This window comes from Oryx dammah, unplaced genomic scaffold (assembly GCF_014754425.2).
Source record: "Oryx dammah isolate SB20612 unplaced genomic scaffold, SCBI_Odam_1.1 HiC_scaffold_18, whole genome shotgun sequence".
Lineage (NCBI taxonomy): Eukaryota > Metazoa > Chordata > Mammalia > Artiodactyla > Bovidae > Oryx > Oryx dammah.
In genome coordinates this window covers 53946765-53969253 of record NW_024070202.1, presented here as the reverse complement: position 1 = coordinate 53969253, position 22489 = coordinate 53946765, and the positions used below count along the sequence as shown (strand labels likewise).

Below are 22489 nucleotides of genomic sequence, written 5' to 3'. Positions count from 1 at the left end.
CACTTAATTGTAATAACTTTGAGTCTTCTTGAATTCCATGTATGTGGGTCTGTCAGAATTTTCTGCTCATGGGACATCACAAACATAATATGAGAACTGGGCAGCAAAGAAGATATATTTTGAGTGAATTTCTTCTACTTACATCATGCTTCATTGTCCCATTACCCTTTACTTTAAAAGCACAAGTTCAAAGATAAAATTATTATTGTCTAGATGGCGACAGCAGTGTTAAACTAAACAGAAGGCCAAGTGAAGTTGCACAGGTTATGTACCCATAAAGCCAGCCCTTTGGATCAGATATTGTTTTATGTGCTGAGAAACCTGAAAATGCTAACAGTTCAGTCTATGCTATTGTTTGATGGAACTTACTAGGAAATGAATAGTTCAGTGAAGAAAATTCAGAAGATGACAGTGTAATTAAGAAAGTAAAATAGGAAGAAGTGTTGGTTGAATGTTACAGATCAGTGATTGGATGGGCCACTTTAGATAGGGTTATTAAGAAAGACTTATCTCCAGAGCTGACATTTGAGCAGATACCTGCATGATAAATCATGCTATACAAAGATGTGAGGGAAGCAAGTTCCTGCCAGAAGGAAAAACAGGCACTGTGTTTCTAAGTGGAGAATGCGCTTGGTGAATTTCATTGCTGCTCATAGTGCTGTGTCTGGAATGAGCTGGCACCTTGCTACTTAAAGTGTGATCCCAGGTCTAGTACCATCAGCATCACTTTGGATCTTTTTACAAATGTAAGAATTACATCCCCCTCTCCCATGGACATGACTGAGCAACTTCACTTTCACTTTTCACTTTTCACTTTCATACATTGGAGAAGGAAATGGCAACCCACTCCAGTGTTCTTACCTGGAGAATCCCAGGGATGGGGGAACCTGGTGAGCTGCCATCTATGGGATCACACAGAGTCGGACACAACTGAAGCAACTTAGCAACAGCAGCAGCAGCTCCAAACTGACTAAATGAAAATCTTCACAGGCAAAAGTCTGCATTTTTAGCAAGACATTGGTGGTTTTGTTTGCACATTTCTGTCTGAAAGGGACTTCTCTAAAGGACCAGAATGTGTGAAATCTAATGAATCAGTGAGAGGAGCTTGGAGAGGATTTGGGGGCTAGATCCTATAGACTTATCAACCAGAGAAAGGAATTTAACTTTTATTCTAAATGTGAGAAACTATGGAAGAGTTTTAAAGGAGAGTACATTTGAGGGCCATGAATATTTTTCAGGCTTGGGAACCATAGAAAGGGTACAGAAATGCTTAAAAAAAAAAGAAAAAAGAGAGAAATATGAGACTAGTTTACCACTTTCCAAATTAGGGTTTCTCACTGCTGGAAATGGCATACCATAATATGCATGCACGCTCAGTCTTGTCCAACTCTATGTAGATCCTATGGACTACAGCCTGCCAGGCTCCACTGTCCATAGAATTTGCCAGGCCAGAATACTGGAGTTGGTTGCCATTTCTGATTCGAGGGGAACTTCCTGACTCAGGATCAGATCCACGGCTCTTGTGTCTCCCGCGTTGGCAGGTGGATTCTTAACCAGCTGTGAAGCCCAGAAGTGGCATAGGACAACCATATACCTCACCCAGGAGTTCTGATCCTACACGTAGAACAAAGCACAACGGCTCATTGTGTCACTGTATTGTTTTACGTTTACATTTCTCTCTTTTCTACTAGCCAAAAATTCTTCCATAGCATACACCACATTTTGACCTTCGTTTTACCCTAAGGTCCTTGTGTGTGCAATTATGTATTTATTGATTTATGTTGATGGAGAAAGTGTGATGCAAAGATACAGGGAATTTCGATGTTCTTACAGAACATTAGCCTATCCTCAGCTCTCCTTCATTTTCTCATGCTGTGGGCATATCAACATAAATAATGCAGTAATAGGAGAAAAATGACATATTTGAACCTGTGACTTTTAGTTGAATAATCAATATATACTTAATTTTTTAAAGCTTTTTTAAAAGAGACTCTTTACAATTCTTTGATACTATTTTGGAACTAAGCATTTGTCCTTTGAAATGTGTTACAAGGGCCCAGGAGGGCAGTTTTGAGAGACCCATCCACAAACCATGCAAATGACAAGTGGCTGTCTTCCCTGTCACCCCCGTCCCTGGACATGTTTTCAGAACCTCTTGCCATCTTCTTAGACTCTTGGTTCCTAAACTTAGAATCCATCCTTGTCTAGAAAAGTGCAAGAGGCTCTTGTGTTGCTACTTCTAACTCTGCCCGTGGGAAACTTGACCTCCCCTGCCCAGGAGGACGGACAGGGTCTCATATGCTATTTTCAGTTGTTTCTGCTGCTGCTTCTGCTGCTGAGTCACTTCAGTCGTGTCCGACTCTGTGCGACCCCATAGACGGCAGCCCACCAGGCTCCCCCGTCCCGGGAATTCTCCAGGCAAGAACACTGGAGTGGGTTGCCATTTCCTTCTCCGGTGCATGAAAGTGAAAAGTGAAAGTGAAGACGCTCAGTCATGTCTGACTCTTAGTGACCCCAGGAACTGCAGCCTACCAGGCTCTTCCATCCATGGGATTTTCCAGGCAAGAGTACTGGAGTGGGGTGCCATAGTTACAGTTAAAGTTGTAATCCAGTATATAAAACTATAAAGGACTATATAAGAATAATTGATTACTCTTTTTATTTATGAAATATGACAATATTTTGTTTCTCACTCGTTGATTGACGTGTTAAACCTCCCTGGCATCCCTGTTTACCCTATTTGAAAGAGGATTATGACTTTTTTTAAAAATTAATGAATCATAGTTTGATTACATAGTCTGAATCACATTGTACTATATAAACTTTTATTAAATCTAATTTTATTTCACTGCTGACAACATAGAGAACAAAACAAGTTGGCTATCAATTTATTTATTAATGTGTCAGTGCTGGAAGTTCCTTTGAATTTATTTAAAAAATTATACTTTAAAGCTGAATCTCTTTGAGTCACCCTTTAAAATATTATAACAGGCTCTCTTTTCATCAGTGAAAGTTTTGGTTTGCCAACATGGATTCACTCTGAGCACATAATCATTTTAGTAACTTGTAGGTAAGTGTCAAACATTCTGTGCTGAAACAGGGTGCCAACTGTGATTGGCTTAATGGATGCCTCTTCCTGTTCCAGACATCCATCATCTCTATGGTTGTCTGTCTTCACCAAAGGACTAGGACATTTCTTCCTTTTTAGCCTAGTCACTAGGTACCATAAACATATTTCTCTTAGAGATTTTATCAGTATCAGTTTATGAACACAAAATCCCTCAGGCAAAAGATAATCTTGCACGTGCTTAAGAGGTTTTTTTTAACATATATATATATTTAAAATATATATCTATTGATTACATTGAGTCTTCTCTGCTACATGCGGGTGCTCTCTAGTTGCAGTGAGTGGGGGCTTAAGAGGTTTTTTTTAACATATATATATATATATATTTAAAATATGTATCTATTGACTGCATTGAGTCTTCTCTGCTACATGTGGGTGTTCTCTAGTTGCAGTGAGTGGGGGCTTCTCTTGTGGTGATCCGAGGCACATATGCTTCAGCAGCTGCAGCCTACAGGCTCAGTAGTTGTGACGCATGGCCTTAGTTGCTCTGTGGCATGTGGAATCTTCCAGGACTAGGGATCAAACCCGTGTCCCCTGCACCGACAGGCAGATTCTTATGCACTCTACCACCAGGGAAGTTCAGGAATTTTATTTATTTATTTTGCAATATAAATAAAAGATTGAGACCTCTTGCTATTCGAGCCATCAGAGGTGTACCTTTGCTTTTTGGTGCCAGATTTTTTTTTAAATCTGGCTCCTCAGGACTTTATATACATCAGGTTTTAAACATTACAAAAATAGAGATCATATCTATAAGTAGTAAGTCACTAGAAGAAAATAATAAGCATTAGAAGATGCATCAACCTTACCTAGCTATGTATGCCACCAGTGTAAAATCTTGAATGCATGACAATCCTTTGTGTTCCATTTACTTATATGACAGCTACTCTGAGCACTTTCAAATCTGTTACCATCTCTTGTATGACTTGTAAAGCTATACAGCTTCTACCTCTTTACTGAGAAAGTTTACTGCTGAGGCTATTTAACTTCATGCTAGATTCTGGACCACATCTTTTTTCTCTTGGAGTGAAAATATAACTGGTTACAGGATGACTCCTGAATCAAGACTTGCTTGGGTCCTCTGACTTGCAGCCTGCAATCTTACTTTCATACCTGAACCTCTACAGTGACTGGAATCATTTTCCTTGGGCCCATATTTTTCTGCTAAAGCTTCCCCTGCCCATTCGATCAAGGCAATCCCAGTCCACCCAACTTTCCCCCCTCCACACAACTTTCCCCACTCCCTAGCAAATGCTGTCACTTCCTTGAGTGCCCATGCAAGTTTAACAAGAACTGATTCTTAGACTTCGTTCTATCACTTCAGCTAACAGTACTCATGTCCTTCCTGTCTTGTGTGGTTCTAGACTTATCTTTAGTTGAACATTCCCATTTCCTTACATTGAACACTAATCCTTGGCCTCTCTCCCATGATCAGTGCCCCAGCCTCTCTCTAACTGTATGAATACAGCTGGATTTTTTATGGTTAGGCTCTTTTCACACTCATCCTGTTGCTTGTGTTTGAACTATGAAGAGGTAGAGGGATTCTGCTCTTTCCTGGTGGCTCAGTGGTAAAGAATCTGTCTGCAGTGCAGGAGACATGAGTTCAATCCATGGGTCAGGAAGTTCCCCTGGAGAAGGAAATGGCATCCCACTCCAGTATTCTTGCCTGGAAAACCCCATGGACAGAGAAACCCGGCAGGCTATAGTCCATGGGGTCACAAGAGTTGGACAAGCACTTTTTCTAAATACCAGACACAAAAATAACTGGAATAGGTGAACATGTTTTTTGTGCTTAAAAAATTAATTCCCTGTTTAGATACAAAAAAGATCAAGATAGCCTGTGACCTTAAAACAATAAAAATGATTGGAAATAAAAACACAACAGGAAATAGTGGTTTGGGGCAGAAGTTAAAAACCATAACTAGTAGAAGCAAAAAGAGAATTCTGTGGCATGATGTAATTTTTATTGTTTCTGATCCTAAAAGTCACTATGAAGACTTGAGTAGTTTTCTCTTTTTTGATTAAAAGGAAGGACACCCTGTTAAATCTTAAAGAGAGAAAAGATGACTGACATTTAGTGAATATCCATTTGGACATGACTTCATCTAGGACACTTTTACATTGCTCAAACACATTCTACCAGGAGACGTCTACAAACTTCAATCCTAGCACTTAACTGAAATTATGCATTTGTTCCTCTGTGCCCTGCTAGACAGTAAGCTTCTTGAATATAGAGATTTCTTGATCATATTTTCTTATCATTCATTTTTCTGTTCAAATGTTCACCTCCTAGATGGTATCATTTCTGGCTATTGTTTCTAAAGCAGACATATTCCCCAAAGTCACCCACTCATTCTGCTTTATTTTCTTCCTAGTGCCTATCACTTACTTGAATTTATGTTGAATTAGATCTTGGTTTCCTTGTTTATTTTCTGAATATTTTATTAAAATATAAGCTATGAGAACAAGAAATTTGTCAGCCTGGTTCAAAGATTTAACCTTAGTCTTTAAGACCGTGACTAATACATAGTGTTTGCTCAAAATAAATACTGGCTCAATGATGAATTAATTTTTTATACCTGACTCCAGCACAAGGCATAGTTATGTAATAGATACTCTAAATGTTTGTTGAATTGAACTGAACTTCCAAAATTATCCTACTGGTGAGGAAATTGTGATGAAGAAAATTAAGTAATTTTCTGAAGGTCACAGAGTTAGTAAGTGGAGAATCTAGAACAGGAACCCACATGTGTGCACACATTGTGTATCAGGCAATACTGCTTCAGAGAGCTGTAAGAGTAAAGTCCAGGCATGTGGATTTCTGGTGATGTAGCCTGTGGGCTGCCGTCTATATGGTCGCACAGAGTCAGACACGACTGATGTGACTTAGCAGCAGAAGCAGCTTATTATAGGATGACGCTTAGAAAATTTTGAGAGATGAATAGTTATTCTCAAATGAGTTTTATACAATGATAGAATGAAAGCCAATTCATGAGTTACTTCTTTGTATTATTAACTGAAAAAAAGAAAATTCATAGGCTTTACCAACTAGATGTGAGTGATACAGAGTTAATATTATGTTATAAAAGTTGAACTCAAACTATATTTTCTTTCAGTGGGCCAGCTTGCACATGGAAGTGGGCCAAGTGAGTACCTTTTAGAAGGACTGAATTTTTTTCTAAAAGGACTCTTGAAATTGCTCCAGTTCTTGAAAAAACTGTACGCGATGTAAAATGCTTCCTTATACAACATGGAAAAGGAATTTTTCCTAAAAATAACTTATTGACAGATTTTAATTCTGGAAGTGAGTTGACCAGAAATGTGTCTATGTGCCCTGTGAAATATTTAATTATTTTGAAAAGTAGTTTATTATGATGGCCAATGATGGTGAGTGGGCTGCAAAATGTAGCCAAAGTAGGTGAATGAATTGACCTGTTAAATGAGATTTTTGATATTTGTTTACCTGAATAATAATGTTTACCAAATGTATGGTAATAAATTTTACTAAGCTGCTGCTTCTGACAATAATTAATAACTACTGTCAGCTGCTTCTGAAAGTCTGCTCTTAGTTAGACATAATAAAGAACATACACTATGAGAATGATTCATGAATTCCTGGTGTAGTGGAAATAACATATGCTATAGAGTCAGTCCAGTTTGAAAGTCTAGTTTGAAAGTTAATTATGCCACTACTAGAGGAAGTTACCTCTCTCTTCTTCATAAAGTTGTGAAAAGGAAATGGAGTAATATATGTGGAGTATGTACCTAAATATCTACCTAAATCAGGTTTCAACAACTCTTCTGTAGCCTGGACACAAGCTCCACATTGCGTGCCCTGAGTTTGACTCAAGCTAGAACGTTAGTAAAGAATGTGATCTTCATTTGTATCTCTTTAAGAACATGAAAAATACTCTAATTCAAAGCTCACTTTAATATTTCCTAAACACTCTCTTGTTTCCTCCATATTTTTTAAGTCTCACAGCTTCTCTGATGCCTGTCATTTAACACTCTTATCTCTCAAATAACAGCAACAAATGAATCATATATTTTTATACACTGAGTTCATGTAATTACTGGATTTGTTTCATTCATGATTGTGCGTGTGTGTGCAAGCTCAGTCTCATCAGCTATGTCTGACTATTTGGGACCCTGTGGACTGTAGCCCACCAGGCTTTTCTGTCCATGGGATTCTCCAAGCAGGAATACTGGAGTGGGTTGCCATGCCCTCCTCCAGGGGATCTTCCCGACCCAGGGGTTGACTCGTGTCTCCTGCATTGCAGGCAGATTCTTTACCACTTAAGATACCATAGAAGCCTGGTGTCTGCTAAATGCTGGGGTCAAGTATCCAGTTGCTTATAGGGAATTTCATTGTGATACCTTCTGTGTAATAAAATTAAATCAAGGCATTCAGCCTTCAATCCAAAACTGGGCTTCGTAGGGTTGTTGGAAGTTTTATTTGAGCTTCTCCTAAGCTACCTGTGACTAGAAAACCCTTCTCATCTGCCAAATTTCTTCCCAACATCTCAGCTCCAAGCTCCATCACTCAAACTTGTTTTTGCTGTATGGCCAAGATAGTCACAGAGAAAATCAGAGAGATCTTTTGGGGTTACAAAGAAGTTCAAGATTGCTTAATAAATCTTAGCTAGAATTTGTTTCTTCTTCTTCAGTTCTGCAGTAGAACAAGACCAGTCCTTCAAGTCGTGTTCTTCTGTCTGCTGATGAAAGGCTTATAGTGAACACAGAGCTGGAGCACTTCCAACCTTCTTACTGATGTTCAGCTATAGATCCCAGCCCCTGTGCACTCTGCTGTATATTTGTTCTAGGTAATGTCTTGCAAAGAGATCAAGTCAAGATCCCTTTATATCAGAGAATCCTCCCAATATCTCCTTACTCAACCTCTGCCATTTCTCACCATTTAGAAGCCAACACTTTTGCAGCATCTGAATTCCATGAGTAGCTAATACTTTAAGTCTCTGCTCCTATCCCAGGCCCAGTGTTGCCTGAGATTCTTTGTTTCTGGGGGGAAGTAGCCACTGTGAGTAGTTCCAAAGCCTACTTAGTTGCAGACCACAAGATGGCAGCCATGTTCCGGGCCTTTCACTTCTGCAGAAGAGTTGGGCAGCATCCCTGCACCAGTGTGAGTAGCTCTGATAGTGTGTTTTTTTTTCCATCAAAACTATATGCCTATAGATATTGAGTTTAAAATTTATTTTCATTTCACAACTTCATGAGCAAATTTTGAAAGTTGTACATGATGTCATAAAGATCTGAAACAAGCCATTCTTTCTTCTTAAAATATCCAAGCATTCTTCCTCCAGAATAGAAATTTCAACATCTGTGTTGTGTCACCATGTCTTTCTAATGTTGAAGTTGGACTCTTAGACACATAACATTTAATGTTTGGACAATGGGCACATTTCCCCCCACAGAATTCTAGCAGTAAGGTGGATGATTTCGCTGACTCAAACCTAGATGGAGATGTTTTAATCTGAGATGTATTTAAGCATATCAGTGAAAAGTCAAACTCTTTAAGGAACATCCAAGACATAAGAGCTAGGATCCAATAAGAACCCACCATTTTTTCTTGCTTTATTGAGAAATACTTGATATATAACATTGTATAAGTTTGATGTGACATTATGACTTGGTGCACATATATATTGTGAAATGACAAGCCCAGCTTGATTAGTTAACACATGCATCGCCTGACAGAACTACTTTTTTGTGTGCTGCGAACATTTAAAGTCTACTCTCTTAGAAACTTTCAAGTGTGTAATTCATCACTGTTAACTATAATCACCAAGCTGTACACTGCATCTCCAGAAATCACTCATCATATAAGTGAAAGTTTGTGACCTTGGACTACCATCTTCTCATTTCCTGGAACCACAGCCCCTGGCAACTACCATTCCAGTCTCTGTTTCTCTGAGTTCGGCTGTTTTAAAAATAGATTCCACGTGTAATTGAAACCATGCAGTGTTTAGGGTCCCACGGTTAACAGAGTTGTATTCAAGGAAGCACAATCGCATTTTCAGAAATCCTTTCGTTTGTATTTACCTTGCAGCCTATCATCTGCTTCCACCAGAAATGTTGATAGTTGACTTAGAAAAAATGTGTATCTATATTCTGAACCCATGTCAAGATTTCATAGTACTCTTCAAAGTGCAGGATGATTCCTAACTCGTTTGCCCTCAGAACACGTTTGAAGCCCTTTGTCCTAAACTCTTCAGTTACCAGATTTATAATCACCTTACTCCTCCTACGCAGTTTTCCTCCTTTTCAACTCCTCTCCGTGTCTTCAGCTAAGGTACAGGAGGTGTTTGTTATTACTCTCAGATAAGGGACAGAGATCTGTTCTTCCTGAGTGCATGGTGGGTCCAGAGTATACCTCTTTTCCTGCTTCCTCTCTGGTCGGTGGGTGCAGCATGCATGCATGGGGCGTGCATGTACATCGCTCAGCTGTGTTGCAGCTCCCCGGTGCTGTCCTATTTATTTCCTTTTCATTTATCCTCTTTCATTTCTTTTCTTTTTCTATGGCTATTTCTCTTTTGAACTTTGTTTTTTGTTTTTTTGGTTGATAGTTGCAAAAAATGGAACTAGGTTGGCTTAATATGTAATACTAGGTTATGGAATAGTGGTTTCCAAACTCAAGTTCATTATCAGAATCCTAGCAAAAAGCTAAAGACTACATCTTGGCAGGTCCATTCTCATAGACTAGTAGGTCTGGTGTGAGGTTCAGATACCTGTATTTTAAAAAAAGAAAAAAATACTCCATGGATGATTCTAGTGGTTGAACCCTGTTTAAAGCCTTTTAGCTTTCAATTCCTAGTACCTAACTCAGGGCCTAGTTAGTAGATGTTAAACATATATCATTGCACAGTTCTTAGTTAATTGATAGTGTAGCAAATAGGACTGATACTTGGTGACATTTGCCCCTATGTTGTAAGAGCAGAAAGTTAAACATTCTTCAAGAAAGTGCTTCCTTACTATGAAAAATTTGGGGAAAATCTGAGTTCGTTAGCAATAAACACGTTTACATACAGCAGAGCTTCTCAGATCTTTTAAGATGCTAGGTGAACTTTGAATCTTCAGGGGTTTTGTGTATCATCAAGCTTAGTTGACTCAGCATCCATCCCTTTCAAGTTACTTTTTTAAATGTTATTTTACTTCAGGGAGCATCTTATGGACCAGTGTTATGCAGAAGACAGTTTGGAGAAAGATACTCTAAGACTGGGTTGGACATTGACAAGGCTGTTTGCTGGTACACATCTGGGTGGGTCCTTTGGATCAAATCCTTTCTACTTTGACTGCACGTTGGAATTACCTGGGGGATTTTTAAAAACTCAGGGATGTCTGGGCATCACCTGAAGCCAACTTAATCAAAATCTCTACAGGTAAGGTCAAGTACTAGAATTAAAAAATTCTCAGATGACTCTCATGCTGATGATGTTGAAAACCATTGCTTAGAAAGCAAAATGCTAGCTATATTCTAAGTTATTGGCTACCACTAATAGTTAACATTTATTGTTGACTTTGTGCTAAGCATTTTCCTCCTAAGTTCTTTAACTAAATCCTCATTTTTTTTAATATAGTGCAGATCCCATTATTATCCCCATTTACAGATGATAAAACTAAGGCATTAGGGAGAAAGAGCAGTTTGCCCAAGAACATGCAAGCTATAAGTTAGGGGCTTCGTGTTTAGGCACTGTGATTCCAGAACTTGGGCATCTAACTAGTACTTCCCTAAACTCTTCTTTTGACAGACTCTATATGATTAAAACTAATACATTATCTTCACTCACTATACAAAAATGCTAGCAGGAAATAAAATCAACTCTAGTGCTACGTTCTACCCATAAAATCAAACACTTTAGTATTTTGACCATAGTAATATATTTTTGTGTTTTTTAATCTACTTCATCAGAGAACTTATGTTAATAATTGCACACATAGAACATAACAAAAGTTGTTCCCCATTCTCCCTCCCACATTTAACAGTGAAATATGGAATTGATTTTGGCCAAATCTTCATGCGAGTAAAAAGACATTAAGGGCGATTCAGGTAGTCAAAATAACTCAGCCCTACTTTCTCTTGGATCATAAACTTGTATCTGCTGAATTTGCATCAACTAATTATTTTTTAAAAATCCCTTAATCTAATTATCATTCCTATTATTGCCAAACCTCAGTTGAATGGGCTCCAAATAATGGAACTTTTAAATAATTGAGGGCATTTTTAAACATTTTATTTCTTCCTCATTGAGAAATAAAGAAAGAACAAGTAATTTGAAATCAGAAGCCTTCAAAAGGTGTATGGCTATTGTTCCTTATGTTGAAATTCTATTCCACTAATTATCTGCATATTTAAATAGTGCTAGTTTTCTCTTGGAATCCTTTAGAAATCAACACAGAGCTGGCTGGTATGACCCCAGAACCAGGAAGACAGCTAATCTCCCTTTTGGAATTTAGAACATGCAAACTTGTATTGTTGTTTATTATTCTTTCTCTCAAACATCTGCACTGTTGCTTCAATTAGACATTAAGTCCCTATGTTCTATACATTCTTTCTATTTTGATTCTCAGCTCCTAGCAATAAACACATAAGGATGGTTGGGTTCTGTGGGAGTACAGACCCAATCTCCTGTGCAACTGGCTTTTGCAGCTGTGACAAACAAGCAAATTGATATTCTTAAGGAATTTTAAGGTCATGAATCAATAAAAACTACTAAATTATTCTTGACATATGTTTACTATGCAGTATTTACAATGCTATTCTTACTATTTATTTTGAAATATATAGGCTATAATGTGGCCTCATTCTCTGTGTTTATACTATATTAATGTTACAGGCAATATCCCCTCTCCCCAAATTCATATTTGAAGTCGTAACCTCCAGTATCTCAAGATGTGACAGTATTTGGAAATAAGATCTTTAAAAAGACATTTAAATTGAAATGAGGTCATTAGGGTGAGCCCTAATCCAATATGACCGGTGTCTTTATAGTCATACAGAAGATTGGGATACGAATAAGCTTAAAGAGAAGGTCATGTAAAGACACAGGGAGAAGACAGCCATCTGCAAACCAGAGTAGACATCTCAGAAGAAATCAGACCTGGCAACATCTTGGCTTAGGACTTCTGGCTTCCAGAATTGTGAAAAATTTCATTCCTATTGTTTTAGTCTGTGATACTTTAAGACAGACTTAGCAAACTAATCGGAGAAGGCAATGGCAGCCCACTCTAGTACTCTTGCCTGGAGAATCCCATGGATGGAGGAGCCTGGTAGGCTGCAGTCCATGGGGTCGAAAAGAGTCGGACATGACTGAGTGACTTCACTTTCACGCATTGGAGAAGGAAATGGCAACCCACTCCAGTGTTCCTGCCTGGAGAATCCCAGGGACAGGGGAGCCTATTGGGCTGCCATCTATGGGGTCGCACAGAGTCGGACATGACTGAAGCGACTTAGCAGCAGCAGCAGCAGCCAACTAATACAATTAATTTAGCTTATTATAGTCTTATGAGCATATTTGGTGTTTCAGGTAAAATAATAATGTGTTACATTTCTTTAGTACTTTTAATATTATTAGATTTTTCAGCATTCCATATTGTTGTCTCTTGGGGTCTTCATAGCCCCAGGACCGAACACAAGGTAGATCTCTGTTCTAACCTCCTTTCCTGGAATGCAAATTAACCCAAAATTGAACAAAGCAAATGATGACCTTCTTAATAAATAGGTGTGAGTTTATGCAAAGATGAATTTTTACTTGGGAATTTTTAAAAACTTTCTATTTTAAAGTGAAAAAAGAAAAGATTTTTTTCCCAAAATGTATAAAAAAAAAAAATATATATATATATATAGGACTTTAGGAACTAAGTACAGTGGATTCTACTGTCACCCTAAAGCTCAGATGAGCCATTGGAGGGCTTGGGTGCAGAGCCTGGGCCTCTTGGTAGGGGATGTCAGATCTAGAGACGTGTGAGGACTCCTTGGGTTTTGAACATTAAAGACTAGGATGCTGTACAAATAACCTGAAAACTTTTACTAATATCAAACATAGATTTTTAATTAGCCTTCAAATATATTCTTGTAAAGGACTTCCACTCTGGATATCAATAAGTACCAACAATTTTAAAGGGTCTAATATTGTTGTATAATAGACATTTTCTATGTTTAAGTACTTCACTTTCGCCTCTCTCTGTTATGCAGTGTCTTTTAGTTTAGCCCTGTTCTCCTTTGACAGACTTCACATTTCTAAACTGAGCTCTGTCACTTTATCTGTTTAACTTCATAACCTATAAAATGGGTAGAGTAAGAAACCATGCTTTAATTTAATAATAAAATTTTATTATAATAAATAATTTTATTATTAATAAAAATAAAATTTTATTTAATTTAATAAAGCTGTATTTAATAATGCTGTTTTCAGGTTGCAAAGAATGAAGCACATCAAATATTTACTAGCTTCCTATTCATATTCTAGGAACCCCAATAATGTAAGTTTTATAACAACATCTTTCAATGGATCTCTATGTAACTATGAATTCACATAAAGATAAATTATCTTGTGGATAATTTTCAATTTTCTTGAAGTACATCTTCAAAATATAATTAAAAGACCTTTAGATAACATAAAGAAATGAGTATTTCAGATCATATAATGAAAGGCTTTTATGTGCAATATTTTGTGCAAACTTCAGAAAAACTTTCTGAATAGGTATTCTTAACTCCTTTTTCAGTTCAGTTTAGTTCAGTCACTCAGTCATGTCTGATTCCTTGCGAAATTCCAAAGCAGTTAAGAAAATACTCTTTCTGTTCTAAGCCTTTGAATCAGTTTGGTTCAGTTGCTCAGTCACATCCAACTCTTTGTGACCCCATAGACTGCAGCACACCAGGCTTCCCTGTCCATCACTAACTCCTGTAGCTTGCTATCACTCCTTTCCATTGCATCAGCAATGCCATCCAACCATCTCATCCTCTGTCATTCCCTTCTCCTCCTGCCTTCAATCTTTCCAGCATCAGGGTCTTTTCCAATGAGTCAGTTCTTTGCATCAGGTGGTCAGAGTATTTGAGCCTCAGCATCCATCCTTCGAATGAATATTCAGGACCGATTTCCTTTTGGATTGACTGATTTGCTCTCTTTGCAGTCCAAGGAACTCTCAAGAGTCTTCTCCAACACCACAGTTCAAAAGCATCAATTCTTCAGTGTTCAGCCTTCTTTATGGTCCAACTCTCACACTAGGTGGACCTTTGTCCATATGGTAATGTCTTTGTTTTTAATATGCTGTCTAGGTTGGTCATAGCTTTTCTTCCAAGAAGCAAGCATCTTTTAATTTCACGGCTGCAGTCTCCATCTGCAGTGATTTTGGAGCCCCCCAAAATAAAGTCTCTCACTGTTTCCATTGTTTCCCCATGTATTTGCCATGAATGATGGGACTGGATGCAATGATCTTTGTTTTTTGAATGTTGAGTTTTAAGCCAGGTTTTTCACTCTCCTCTTTCACTTTTATCAAGCTGCTCTTTAGTTCCTCTTCACTTTCTGCCATAAGGGTTGTGTCATCTGCATATCTGAGGTTATTGATATTTCTCCCAGCAATCTTGATTTCAGCTTGTTCTTCTTCCAGTCCGGCATTTCTCATGATGTACTCTGCATAGAAGTTAAATAAGCAGGGTGACAATATACAGCCTTGACATAACCCTTTCCCAATTTGGAACCAGTCTGTTGTTCCATGTCCAGTTCTAACTGTTGCTTCTTAACTTGCATACAGATTTCTCAGGAGACAGGTCAGGTGGTTTGGTATTCCCATCTCTTTCAGAATTTTCCACAGTTTATTGTGATCCACACAGTCAAAGTCTTTGGCGTAATCAATAAAGCAGAAGTTTTTATGGAATTCTCTTGCTTTTTCTATGATCCAGTGGATATTGACAATTTGATCTCTGGTTCCTCTACCTTTTCTAAATCCAGCTTGAACATCTGGAAGTTCTCAGTTCATGTACTGTTGAAGCCTGGCTTAGAGAATTTTGAGCATTACTTTGCTAGCATGTGAGATGAGTGCAATTGTAGGGTCATTTGAACATTCTTTGGCATTGCCTTTCTTTGGGATTGGAATGAAAACTGACCCTTTCCAGTCCTGTGGCCACTGCTGAGTTTTCCAAAATAGCTGGCTGGCAAATTGAGTGCAGCACTTTCACAGCATCATCTTTTAGGACTTGGACTAGCTCACCTGGAATTCCATCACCTCCACTAGCTTTGTTGGTAGTGATGCTTCCTAAGGTCCACTTGACTTTGCAGTCCAGGATGTCTTTTTTCTTAGGTATTTGTAAGGCCTCCTCAGACAACCATTTTGCCTTTTTGCATTTCTGTTTTTGGGGATGGTGTTGATCCCTGTCTCCTGTACAGTGTCATGAAGCTCGGCCCATAGTTCTCTGGGCACTGTGTCTATCTGATCGAATCCCTTGAATCTGTTTCTCACTTCCACTGTATAATCATAAGGGATTTGATTTAGGTCATACTTGATTGGTCTAGTGGTTTTCCCTACTTTCTTCAATTTAAATCTGATTTTGGCAATAAGGAATTCATAATCTGAGCCATAGTCAGCTCCTGGTCTTGTTTCTGCTGACTGTATAGAGCTTCTCCATCTTTGGATGCAAAAAATATAATCAGTCTGATTTTGACATTGACCATCTAGTGATGTCCCTGTGTAGAGTTGTCTCTTGTGTTGTTGGAAGAGGGTGTTTACTCTGACCAGTGTATTCTCTTGGCCAAACTCTGTTAGCCTTTGCCCTGCTTCATTCTGTACTCCAAGGCCAAAGTTGCCTGTTACCCCAGGTATCTCTTGACTTCCTACCTTTGCATTCCAGTCCCCTGTGATGAAAATAACATCTTTTTTGGTGTTAGTTCTAGAGGTCTTGTAGGTCAGCATAGAACCATTCAACTTCAGCTTCTTTGGCATTAGTGGTTGGGGCATAGACTTGGATTACTATGATATTGAATGGTTTACCTTGGTTTGCCTTTTTATAGGTGTGACATCTGGGTCTCAGTAGGAACAACCATGAGCTGTCTGGCAAAATCAGAAGTTAGTGAAGCTCAACTTTGCACAGTGGCTGTATCGTAACCAGTGAGGTTTATCTGAGGTACAATGAGTGCTGATTGAAAAGTGTCCCACTACACCAAAAGAACTTGAAATGTAGTTGGCATTGTCAATGTTTGAGAGTCTCCATGGAAAATGAATTTAAAAAAAAAAAGAAGAAGTATTATAGTTAAGGAAATTGAAGGTCACACTAGGTTTTTGCTTCAATCTAGTGCTGTTTCCACTATGCCATGGTTGGATTTCAGGGATTTTCACTGGCTATTCTTTCTTAAGTTCTAAAACAAATCACAACATAAATCATAAGATAAAAATCTGTGCACTGTACTGTTTATTTTATTACCTTTTATTTTTTAATAAATAACAGACTAGAATGATGTACTTGGGGCTTTTAACCTTTCCTGCTTGGGCGTCATATTGGTATTTCAACACCTAATTCTCTCCCACTCCTGAGGTTCCTCTTACAACACAGGCTTTGTGTTAGCTGCCTCTTTGAGGGACATCATTATACACTGAGAGGAAGTCCTTGCTAGGTCTCCGGTAATGATGGAAACTTACTGTTCATCCCTTTATAATGGATTTTCTCTTTTCCTCTCAGATTGCAAATCAAAACTTGATGGACTTCTTCACTAATGCATCATTTTTTTCCTCATAGATACTCTTCAACCCTGTAATTAAATACAGTTTTCTCCTTGATGGTTCAAGCTTAGGGCTCATTTTGAGTTCATCCTTTTTAAGTGGACACCACCTCATGGATCCTGTGTCGTGCCCTCGCTCCTAGTTCCATCTTTCCTTCCTCCTTCATGTTATTTGCCTTCTATTCATCCTACAAGTTGGATATTAATTGTATTTTGCCACACTTCATCTTTTTATATACTGAAAACCCTTATGGAACAAATCAAGCAAGCAGCATTGGCTTTTGTATGTAATTAACCATCTGATTTCAGAATACCTGGCTGTTCAGGGAAAAACCCAGAGATGTCATGTTTCTTTTTGTTGTTTGTTTTAGTCTAGCTTTGATTCACCCAGCCCACTTACAGGATAACAACCCTTAGGTTCTATAAGAGGTTCAGCACTGCTTCTGGGCAGCAAATATGCTCATAAAGTGAGTAAGTATCCATGCAGGAAGTTGTAAGCAAGTTTGTCTATGTTAGAATTATTAGGTCACAGAATATTTTGTTGAGGAAAAAGTAGGGAAAAAATAAAGCCTTTCTTATTAGTCATTTGAAAAAGAGACTAGACAAGGCATTACAAATTATAACATGGAAAAAATGCTGGGCTAAAAACTGGATTAACCAGAAGACTCTCAGGGAAGTCTCTCATTCATAAATCAAATGATTGGATGAAGATTCTGCTTAGAAAAAAAAAAAAATCACTCCTTTACATAATATGTTAGTTTCTTACAAAACATTTATTTAAAATATTTCAAATAGTGCCATCCAACTGCCTTCCTTTTTCACTGACCTCCTACCTAGCACCTTTAAATTGGGCAGCAGGAGATGCTATAGTGAACATATTACCTTTATAATTTCACAAGCCTCTCAGCTGGAGTTCAGGATCAATTCTCACACTTTAAAAATTCTTTGGCAGACAGGTTTAAACTACATTAACTGACAAGTAACCTGAAGTGTAATTTATGGATCTTTCCTCCATGGGAAACAGTTGCAGCTGGTTTTTAATACAAATTGCCTTCCAGTTCTGTAAAACCTGGGCAATCTTAGCAAAACTAACTGATTCCACAAACAAAAACAAAAAAATAAAACAGAAGAGCAACATCAAAACAGTTGCTAAGTCCATGCATTTAATAAGAGACAAATTCTGGACCTAGCTAATCCCTTTACATTTTTCATCCTCAGTCTAATCTTTTTGTATTTTTTACAATTTCATCAATACTTTTCATTACCTCTCCTCAAAAGCTATTATGGTTACTTCATTATTTACTTATCCTGATTAGAGTATTAGTGCTTCAGTAAAAAAATTTAATGTGTTGCATTTAGATGGTGACCTTCTTTGAATTGCATGTGTAAGCTGAACTTTGAACAATGTGGGTTTGAATTTTGCTCGTCCACTTACACGTGGAATTTTTTTTTTATACTAATACTACAGTACTACATAATCCAGGGTTGAATCTGGGGATACAGAACCATGGATATGGAGAATGACTGTATGTTATCTTTGGATTTTCAACTGCATAAAGAGTTGGCAGTCCTGCATTGTTCAAGGGTCAACTGGAAAAGATGTCAATTTTTTATCTTTTATGTGTCAGACTCCATAGTGTCTATCCAGATTACCTCATGCATCAAGTCTTTATTTGACATCCGCTATATCATGGAAAAAGGAATACAGTTCCAGAAAAACATCTATTTCTGCTTATTGACTATGCCAAAGCTTTTAACTGTGTGGATTACAATAACCTGCGGAAAATTCTGAACGAGATGGGAACACCAGACCACCTAACCTGCCTCTTGAGAAACCTATATGCAGGTCAGGAAGCATAGGTCAGGAACGACAGACTGCTTCCAAATAGGAAAAGGAGTACATCAAGGTTGTATGCTGTCACCCTGCTTATTTAACTTCTATGCAGAGTACATCATGAGAAACGCTGGGCTGGAGGAAGCACAAGCTGGAATCAAGATTGCCGGGAGAAATATCAATCACCTCAGATATGCAGATGACACCACCCTTATGGCAGAAAGTGAAGAAGAACTAAAGAGCCTCTTGATGAAAGTGAAAGAGAAGAGTGAAAAAGTTGGCTTAAAGCTCAACATTCAGAAAACAAAGATCATGGCATCTGGTCCCATCACTTCATGGGAAATAGATGGGGAAACAGTGGAAACAGTGTCAGACTTTATTTTTCTGGGCTCCAAAATCAGTGCAGATGGTGACTGCAGCCATGAAATTAAAAGACGCTTACTCCTTGGAAGAAAAGTTATGACCAACCTAGATAGTATATTCAAAAGCAGAGACATTACTTTGCCAACAAAGGTCCGTTTAGTCAAGGCTATGGTTTTTTCAGTGGTCATGTATGGATGTGAGAGTTGGACTGTGAAGAAAGCTGAGCACTGAAGAATTGATGCTTTTGAACTATGGTGTTGGAGAAGACTCTTGAGAGTCCCTTGGACTGCAAGGAGATCCAACCAGTCCATTCTAAAGGAGATCAGCCCTGGGATTTCTTTGGAAGGAAAGACGCTAAAGCTGAAACTCCAGTACTTTGGCCACCTCATGCGAAGAGTTGACTCATTGGAAAAGACTCTGATGCTGGGAGGGATTGGGGGCAGGAGGAGAAGGGGACGACAGAGGATCAGATGGCTGGATGGCATCACCGACTCGATGGACATGAGTTTGCGTGAACTCTGGGAGTTGGTGATGGACAGGGAGGCCTGGTGTGCTGCGATTCATGGGGTGGCAAAGAGTCGGACACGACTGAGTGACTGAACTGACTGAACTGAATGCAGGTTTTTCCGATCTTCCCTGGTGGCTCAGTCAGTAAAGAGTCTGCCTGCAATGCTGGAGACCTGGGTTCAATCCCTGGATCTGGAAGAGCCCCTGGAGAAGGAAATGGCAACCCAGTCCAATATTCTTGCCTTGAGAATTCCAGGGACAGAGGAGCCTGGTGGGCTATAGTCCATGTGGTCACAAAGAGTCAGACACAACTGATTGACTAACCCTTTCACTTTTCAGACTTTTTAGAGGATGGGCAACAGGTCTAAAACTGCCTTCCATCGTCTTTCCCTGTATATAGACCTCTTTCCATGGTCCTGCTTCACTAAATACCATGGCATTTTGCCTTCCCTCACTGAGTACATTCAATCCAATACCTCCTGCTGCTGCTGCTGTTAAGTCACATCAGTCCTATCCAACTCTGTGACCCCATAGACGGCAGCCCACCAGGCTCTGCTGTCCTTGGGATTCTCTAGGCCAGAACACTGGAGTAGGTTGCCATTTCCTTCTCCAATTCATGAAAGTGAAAAGTGAAAGTGAAGTTGCTCAGTTGTGTCTGACTCTTTGAGACCCCATGGACTGCAGCCCACCAGGCCCACTCCCATCCATGGGATTTTCCAGGCAAGAGTACTGGAGTGGGTTGCCATTGCCTTCTCCACCAATACCTCCTAGAAGGCTAGAAATTCATCTCTTCTTCCCCAGTGCTGCATGGGCCCCTGTGATGTTTAATTTTATGTAAATTTGACTGGGCTAAGGGATCCAGTAGCTGGTAAAACATCATTCCTAGGTATCTTTGTGAGGATGATTCTGGAAGAGATTAACATTTAATTCAGTAGACTGAGGAAAGAGATTCACTCTCAACAGTGTGGATCAGTATCATCCAATCTGTTGAGGGCCTGAGTAGAATTTACAAAGGTGGAACAAGAGCAAATTCTTTCTCTCTTCTTCAGCTAGAACATCCATCTTCTCCTGCCCTCGGACATCGAAGCTCCAGGTTCTTGGGCCTTCAGACTCAGACTTACACTAGTAATCGACCCAAACCCTCATTTTCTTGGGTTCTCAGCCCTTTGGACTTGAATGGAATTATTATACCACCAGCTTAGCTGGTTTTTCAGCTTACAGGCAGCAGATTGTGGGACTTCTCTCCTTTAGAGCCTGTGAACTGGTTCCTGTACTTAATCTCCTTTTATATCTATCTTCATAGCCTATTGGTTCTGTTTCTCTGGAAACCCTTACTAAGGCAGCTCCTAGTCTTGACTCTTCTCCAGGATTTCAGTCCTCCATTCTTTCCATTCATTCTCCAAATGGAACTAGAGGGAGTTGATCATATTGGGCCCCCATGTTTAAAACCCTTTGGTGTAGTGGTTGATTTATTTCAGTTCTCTTAGAAGTTTTAAGGTCCTTTCATAGTTATAGGGCTCTTCAGATTTCCTTTCTTCTTCAGTCTCACCCTTCACCTTCTGATGTCCATTATGCTAGTCTTACCAAGTTATTTTTAGTTTTTATGATGACTTGTATTCCTTTTGGCTCATTGTTGCTCCTTCTCAGGCAAGAAATTTTCTTCCAATGGCCCTTCCTCTATCAAAGCTCATTTAAGTACCCCTGCAAGGTCTTGGATATGACTTTTCCTATAATAGTTATTGCCTCCTTGTATTTTAATTGTTTGTTTCTCGTTTATGTCTGATCCTCTAGACTGTAGGCAATCTGTGTCCTGTTCATCTGCAATGCACAGCACCCAACATGTTATTCAAGTCCTACATTTTCAGTAAAGTTTTATTTCTGACTCTTCAGCTTTCTTTTCATATTTATTCAAAGACAATTCATGTTATAACTTCATTGTTTAAATGATTTTAAAAAGTACTAACAGATATATGAAAGATTCAACTGCATGTGAAATATAAAATCTATTAGAAGGCTATTCAATTTTGGCAAAAATTTAAACATTATTGATTATGGAGACATCAAAAAGGAGCTATAATTTGCTAAAGATATTTATATGCTACTAAAAACCAAATCTTTCAAAATCTTAGATTATTTCCAGGTTATGCAGTTTCTTTTGTGGCTTTTTTTTCTCTTTGGCAAAATTTTTTTTCTATTGAGCATAAAATGTAGTGACTATTAACTTGATTATATGCTGCAAATGATAAAGCTAAAAAGAGACTTTAAGGAGTTATTCTTCTGCCCTTGGATAAGGCTGCACTTAAAACTTTCCAAAAGTAAATCTGTTGAATTTAAGAACAACCTTAGAATGTATGTTTTAGGAACCATATAACATGGACATTAATTATATTTAATACTTATGTGAAGATAGAATGCAATTCATTCAAAAATTTTATTCTAGCAATGAGTTATACTGCTTAACATTGTAAAATAGTACAGTGCATTTTATTGTAGACCCCTGAATAACTTCTTTTAAATACTGAAATATTCATGTATATATTCAAATAGCAAAGATAAAATATCAGTCACATTTTTCCATTTGGGAAACTTTAGTGTTTCTTTGAGCAACATGATAAAAATCTCAGTTTAACAAATAGTGTAAGTTTGTAGTTCATTCCCTGCTCTGTGACTTTTCCTGTTTAGTTTTTAGCTTACTTGGTTACATAACCATTGCTTTTGCTTAAAGGTCAGCCAAAAGTAAAGTTATATCTTGCTGGAGGTGAGATGTAAACAATGTCTGATCTTGCCCTGCCATTTTTCTTAAATCTTCCACAGAGCTGGGTGAAATTGTGCCAGTATTCATAAAAGAAGATTATGTTTTAGAATCTGTATTGTATTATTCAATAAATATTTCAAGGTGTCTGCAAACAGGGATTAATGGGTATTATATTTCAG

The 22489-nt window shown here is 38.3% G+C and overlaps 1 non-coding gene across 1 annotated transcript; it reads left to right on the top strand.

The window, feature by feature from the left end:
* The first annotated feature begins 16214 nt into the window (after positions 1-16214).
* Positions 16215-16351, top strand: LOC120878307. The gene has a single exon (XR_005724512.1). It is a non-coding gene; the product is annotated as a U4 spliceosomal RNA (small nuclear RNA).
* Positions 16352-22489: the final 6138 nt, after the last annotated feature.